The sequence below is a fragment of the Hyperoodon ampullatus genome (genome assembly GCF_949752795.1).
Source record: "Hyperoodon ampullatus genome assembly, chromosome: 6".
Taxonomy (NCBI): Eukaryota; Metazoa; Chordata; class Mammalia; order Artiodactyla; family Ziphiidae; genus Hyperoodon; species Hyperoodon ampullatus.
The window spans coordinates 7674740-7681782 of NC_136919.1; the positions used below are offsets into that span (position 1 = coordinate 7674740).

A 7043-nucleotide genomic window follows, 5' to 3' on the forward strand; every position below is an offset into this window, starting at 1 on the left:
ACAGAGCAAGTAAGCCCATGCACCACAATTACTGAGCCTGCACTCTAGAGCCCGCAGGCCACAACTAGTGAGGCTGCGTGCTGCAACTACTGAGGCCTACGCGTCTAGAGCCCGTGCTCCATAACAAGAGAAGCCACCGCAGTGAGAAGTCCGTGCACTGCAATGAAGACCCAATGCAGCCAAAAAATAATAATAAAATAGATAATAAGAGAGATCAATTGTTGAATGTGAAAAGGTTTCCAAAACATATAGCTGAGAAAAGCAAAAGGCAAGGTGCAAAGCTGTAAGTCGACCATGATGCCATTTCTGTAGGAAAATAACCTGTGTATGTTAATACGTACATGTAAAAAAATCTGGAGGACTAGACACTGAACACTTAGGAGTGTTTATTTCTGGAAGGTGGAGTCAGAGATTTTTCACTTGTAAAGTGTAAATTTCTGTAGTGTTTAAGTATTTTTGCAAAGGAGTATGTTTTTAGTCAGAAGAAAAATCAGCAGATTAAAAACTTGTTGGAGGGACTTCCCTGGTTGTCCAGTGGTTAAGACTCCACGTTCCCTGGACGGGGAGTGTGGGTATGATCCCTGGTCAGGGAACTAGATCCTGCAGGCTGCAACTAAGACCCAGCGCAGCCAAATAAAAAAATAAATATTTAAAAAAGGGACTTTCCTGGTGGCGCAGTGGTTAAGAATCTGCCTGCCAAAGCAGGGGACACGGGTTCGAGCCCTGGTCCAGGAAGACCCCACATGCCACGAAGCAACTAAGCCCGTGCGCCACAACTACTGAACCTGCACTCTAGAGCCCGTAAGCCACAACTACTGAAGCCCACGTGCCTAGAGCCCTTGCTCCACAACAAGAGAAGCCACCGCAACGAGAAGGCCGCGCACCGCAACGAAGAGTAGACCCCGCTCAACACAACTAGAGAAAGCCCGCGCGCAGCAACGAAGACCCAACGCAGCCAAAAATAAATAAATAATAATAAAAAAAGAAAACTTTCTGTTAAAAAAAAACAAACTTGTTGGAGAAGATAATCATGATCTATTGGTTGAAAAAATAGATCGTAGGAACAGCAAGTTCAGTATAAGACCATGTGTTTGTTTGGGAGGCTGAGGAGAGATGTAGATATATATTCACAGAGAAAAAAACTACAAATTTGGGGTGGAGGATACATGGGTGTTTCTTGTATTACACTTATATATCCTCTTTTTAAAACTGTGAACAGGGACTTCCCTGGTGGTCCAGTGGTTAAGACTCTGTGCTTCCACTGCACAGGGTACGGGTTCGATCCTTGGTCAGGTAACTAAGATCCTTCATATCATGAGAGGCGGCCAAAAATTTAAAAATAAATAAATAAAATAAAAAATAAAACGCTGAACAAGGGCTTCCCTGGTGGCGCAGTGGTTGAGAGTCCACCTGCCGATGCAGGGGACACGGGTTCGTGCCCTGGTATGGGAGGATCCCACATGCCGCGGAGCGGCTGGGCCCATGAGCCATGGCCTCTGAGCCTGCGCTTCGGGAGCCTGTGCTCCGCAACGGGAGAGGCCACAACAGTGAGAGGCCCGCGTACTGCAAAACAAACAAACAAAAAAACTGTGAACAAAAGAGGGTATGTAATATGTATTAGTTTCCTAGTGCTGCCTTGACAAAGTACCACAAACTGGGTGAATGAAACAACAGAAACTAAACAGAACTAAACAGTTCTGGAGGCCAGGAGTCTGAGATCAAGGTGTTGGCAGGGTCATGCTCCCTCTGCAGGTGCTTGGGTAGGATCTGGTCCAGGCCTTGGTCCTAGCTTTTGGTAGTTCCTTGCTAGCAGAACTCCAGTCTACCAATGGCCTTCTCCACGTGTGTGTGTCTGTGTCCAAATTTCCCCTTTTTATAAGGATATCAGCTGTAGTGGATATTAGGGACCCATCCTTCTCCAGTATGACCTCATCCTAACTAATTACAACTACAACAAATCTATTTCCAAATGAAGTTGCATTCTGAGGTACTGGGTGTTAGGACTTCAACATATTAACTTTTGGGGGACACAATTCAACCCAAACATAATGCATATGTTCCATTTAAAGATGTATAATAAAATCGTATATTATACGAGTATATGTATAATAAGTATGTATAATAAACTTCCCTGGCAGTCCAGTGGTTAGGACTCCATGCTTCTACTGCACAGGGCATGGGTTCCATCCCTGGTCAGGGAAGTAGGATTCCTTCATGCTGCGCGGTGCGGCCAAAAATAATAGTAATAACAATAAAATAAACACTAATGGAGCACCACCCAGCCACCCAGCTTAAGTAATAAAAGATTTTTTAAAAAATTTTTAACCAGAAGACACTATCTCAAAATGTTAACACTGACGATTTTAGTTTCCTCATTCTGTTTCTCTAAATTTCAACAATGAATGTGGGCTTTTCTTGTTCGTTGGAAATAACCACAGGTGAAGGAGGAGCTGTCAGCTCCAGCGCTGGACCCCAGCCCTGTGTGCAGCTCCCAGCAGGGGGATGGCCCGAGTCCTTAGGCTCTGGAGCAGCCTCTCCATTTGCCCTAGGGCCTGATTACCAGTTCTTTCCATCTTGGAGCACTTCCTCCAGGGCCCTGATGCAATGGCCACAGCATAACCCTGGGAAGAAGGAATCCGTGCTCCAAACAGGGTCTAGCTTTTTCTTTCAGGTGACTTGAGAGATTTCAAGTCCTGGGTGGAGTAGGGAGAGAAAATTCTCCCAGGCCCTATCAAGGCTTGGCTCCTCTTGGACCTTTAACCAGCCCCTCACTGACCCTGGGCCTCTGAGATTGGATGGATGCTGGACTCAGTTGAGAAGAGAGTCCAGGTTCTACGGTGGCCCAAAGCAGCGGTTCTTAAAGTAGGGTCCCTGTACCAGCAACATCAGCATCACCAGGGAACTTGTCAGAAATACACATTGTTTAGGCCCCACCCCAGACTTACTGAATCAGAAACTGGGGGGCGGGGGGAGCAGCAATCTGTGTTTTAACAAGTTCTCCAGGTGATTCGGATGCACTGTAAAGTTTGGACTCTAATAAAGTTTGAGAACCACTTCCGGGACCATCTGGGAGTGACCTTGGAGGGCAAATCTGGTCATGCCCCTTCATTTTAATGAAAGGGAAACAGACATTTTACAGAGAGGAGAAGGACCTGGCTCAAGGGGTACAGATAATTAAGTGGCAGAGGTGAAATTGGAAATTAGATTACCTGTTTACAGAGACACCCTCCTTCTCCCTGCCCCACTTTTTCCTGTGACTCAGGCAGACCACCCAAGTCCATCCTATTCACGGTCATCGTCTGGAGGGTCACTGTGATACCAGTGACCCTCAGTGCAGCACTCCCTCTGTGCCAGGCACCGCGCTCACCTGCATTAGCTCAATGAATCCTCACAACATCCGGTGAGGTTGGCTTGAGTGTAATCCCGTTTTACAGAGCAGAGAACTGAGCCTAGAGAGAGGTCAGGACACTTGCCCATGGTCATAGAGCTAGAAGGGGCTGAGACCACTCAAGCCAGTTTTTTCTGCCCGCAGGGCCTACGCTGTGACTAGTAGGTTTGCAGGGAGGGCTCTTCTCCAGCATCCCTTCATTTTTTTTTTTGGCCGCCCTGCTGTTTAAGGGATCTTAGTTCCCCCACCAGGGATTGAACAAGGGCCCTCGGCAATGAAAGTGCGGAGTCCTAACCACTGGACTGCCAGGGAATTCTCCAGCATCTACAATTCGGCTAAGAAACCGGAAGGAAAAAAGAGCTCCCCAAGCAGGCAAAACAGTTGGCAAACAGCCAATGCCCCAAAGCTGCCATTTACTCATAGCAAAGCCCCTTGTCTCTTGGTTTGCACACTATTGTGGCCATAGCGGGGTGGGGGGAAGAGCAGATTAGAAGTGGTCCAGCAGGAGCGAGAAGGAGACCCGGTTCTTGCCCCGACCCATCCCCACTCTCACTTTCCCGCAGTTCCCCATGCCTCCCCCAAGCAGTGGGTATGCCTTGGAGAAAGACTTCCCAGTCTTTTCTCAGAGAAGGGCACCCACAGAAAACCAAAATATTTACACAGTATCTGAGTCGTCTGGTGCGTATTGGGGGACGTTTGGAAGTCTTGATGAAAATTTCATACTTCATTCTTCATAATATATATTAGGATTAGAAACTGTGGTATAAAATATTAGGGAAGATTTTAAAGCTCAGTTTTGTATAAAACTTCCAAATAAAACATTATACTGGATAAAAGAAGACAGACACAAAAGGCCAGGTACTACATGATTCCATCCAGGTGACAGTTTGGAAAAGGCAAAATCAGGGACAGCAAACAGATCAGTGGTTTCCAGGGACTGGGGTGGGAAAAGGGAATTGACTGCAGAGAGGCAAAGGAGAACTTTTTTGGGGGGTGTATATATTCCATATCTCCACTGTGGTACTGGTGGCATGACTTTACATTTGTCAAAAATCATCAAAGTACAGAGAAAGAAAAATACTGTATGATATCACTTACATGTGTGATCTAAAAAAATACAACAAACTGGTGAATAAAACAAAAAAGAAACAGACTCCTAGATACAGAGAACAAACTGGGGGTTACCCGTGGGGACAGGGAAGGGGGAGGTGCAGTAGAGGGTTAGGGGAAAAACAGGGTTATTATGGAATTATATGAAATCATGTGTGTGAAACTTTTGAAAATTGTAAAGCACTATAGAATTTAAAGAATCATTCATTCAAAAAAAAAATCAAAGTAAATTTTACTGTATGTAGATTTAGCTACAGTTCCCAAACCTGTCAGCTCCTCAGGATCACCTGCGATAGTTTTGTTCAAAAACAGTCAGGGGCTTCCCTGGTGGCGCAGTGTTTGAGAGTCCGCCTGCCAATGCAGGGGACACGGGTTCGTGCCCCGGTCCGGGAAGATCCCACATGCCGCGGAGCGGCTGGGTCCGTGAGCCATGGCTGCTCAGCCTGCCTATCTGGAGCCTGTGCTCCGCAATGGGAGAGGCCACAGCAGTGAGAAGCCCACGTACCACAAAAAAAAAAAAAAAAAAACAGTCAGGCCGGGCTTCCCTGGTGGCCCAGTGGTTAAGAATCCGCCTGCCAGTGCAGGAGACACGGGTTCGACCCCTGGTCCAGGAGGATCCCACATGCCGTGGAGCAACTAGGCCCGTGCGCCACTACTGAGCCTGTGCCTTAGAGCCTTCGAACCACAGCTATTGAAGCCTGCGTGCCTAGAGCCCGTGCTCCGCAACAACAGAAGCCACCACAATGAGAACCTGCGCACAGCAACGAAGACCCAACGCAGCCATGAATAAATAAATAAATAAAATAAAATAAAATAAAAAAAACAGGCTTCACCCACAACCTACTGAATCAGAACCCTGGGCAGGAGAATTAGGAGGGGGCAGGAATCTGCATTTCAACCAACTCCCCAGGTAACAGGTGGTGGAGTGTGTGGTTTGGGGCCAGGACTTCTGGGTCAGGACAGGGGATGCCAAGCTTCTAACTCCAGCCCAGACCCGACCCCTGAATCCCAGGCTCGTGTGTCTAACTCCTAATTGACACCTGCACCTGAATCTCAAATGTAGCACATCTGAAAATGATCTCCTGACCTGCCCCCAAGCCAGTCCCCTGCCCCACACTCTGTAGTTTTCTCCATTTCTGTTGATGGCAGTTCCATTCTTCTAGTAATTTGGGTCCAAAACTTTGACATCATCCTCAATCTGTCTAGGTCTCTCTCTCTGTTGTTGTTTAGCTTTTATTTCATGATCATAAACTTAACTCTGCAATTCAGCTAGACTTGGAGCGGGGAATGGAAAATGTGAAACCCAAAGAACTGCAGCAAAAGCACAAAGATTATAGGATGTCACGAACAGATGAGGGTGAGGGATGCTCTACTGAGCTACGGAAGGAATGGGCTGATGTCTAAGATAAAGCACGAGTCAGATTTATTAGAGTTGTCCACAGACAGCAATGGTGAGCTTCTTGCCGGTCTTGCTATTCCTGGAACCAGAGTGGTCCACGGCTGCCACACCGTTCATGCCCTTTTCTACCTTGCCAAACACCACACACCTGCCATCCAGCCACTCAGTCTTAGCAGTGCAGCTGAGAAACTGGGAACCACTTGTGTTGGGTCCAGCATTTGCCATGGACAAGGTGCCAGGACCTGTGTATTTCAGGGTAAAATTCTCGTCATTCAATTTCTCCTTGTAGCTGGATGCCACCAGTGCCATGATGGCACCACCCTGGCACATAAATCCCGGAATACTTCTATGAAAGGAGGACCCTCATAACCAAATCCTTTCTCCCCAGTGCTCAGAGCACGCAAGTTTTCTGCTGTCTTTGTAACTTTGTCTGCAAACAGCCTGAAGGAGATGCAGCCCAAGGGCTCGCTGACAATGTGGAAGAACACAGAGGGGCTGACCGTTGCTAGGCAGCGCAGGGAGCAGCTCCCCGCGGTGGTGTGTCAGTGTCTCCTCCTGAGGTTCTGCTGCTGCCTCTCACCACCCCCACTGTTAACACCCTGGTCTGGGGCACCATCATGTCTCACTTGGATTATTACAATGGGTTCCTAACCCATCTCCCTACTTCTACCCTGGATCCGACTACAGTTCATTACAGCAGCCAGGATAATCATGTTAAAATAAAAATTAGATTGTGTCATTTGTCTGCCTCAAACCCTCCAGGGGCTCTTTGTCTCAGAGTAAAAGCCAAAATGACCTCCAAGGCCCTCCGTGCTCTGGCCCTGACCTTGGCTCCCTCACCTCCAGAACTTGGCTCCTCCTTGCTCGTTCTGCTCCAGCCACAGTGGCATCTTCCCTGTCTTTTGAACCTGCCAGTCCTGTTCCTGCCTCAGGACCTTTGCATATGCTGCCCCCTTGGCCTAGAATGGTCTTCTTTCCCATATCCCCATAGCTTGTCCCCTCACTTCCTTGAAGTCTTTGTTCATGTGTTAACTTCTCAGCTCATACTTGATATTTCCTCCCTCATTTTGTTCTGTAGGACTTACCAACCTCCAATATTTGCTTCTCTGTTTTTGTCTGTCTCCCTCACTAGAACGTCAGCTCTAT

General features: G+C 47.5%; 1 pseudogene across 1 annotated transcript; it reads right to left on the reverse strand.

Moving 5' to 3' along the window:
• Positions 1–5924: 5924 nt before the first annotated feature.
• On the reverse strand, positions 5925–6787 carry LOC307054768 (peptidyl-prolyl cis-trans isomerase A-like; annotated as a pseudogene). The gene is made up of 2 exons: positions 6738–6787; positions 5925–6365 (listed from the first exon to the last, which is right to left on the reverse strand). The product of its transcript is annotated as a peptidyl-prolyl cis-trans isomerase A-like (transcript).
• Between the last annotated feature and the right edge of the window lie 256 nt (positions 6788–7043).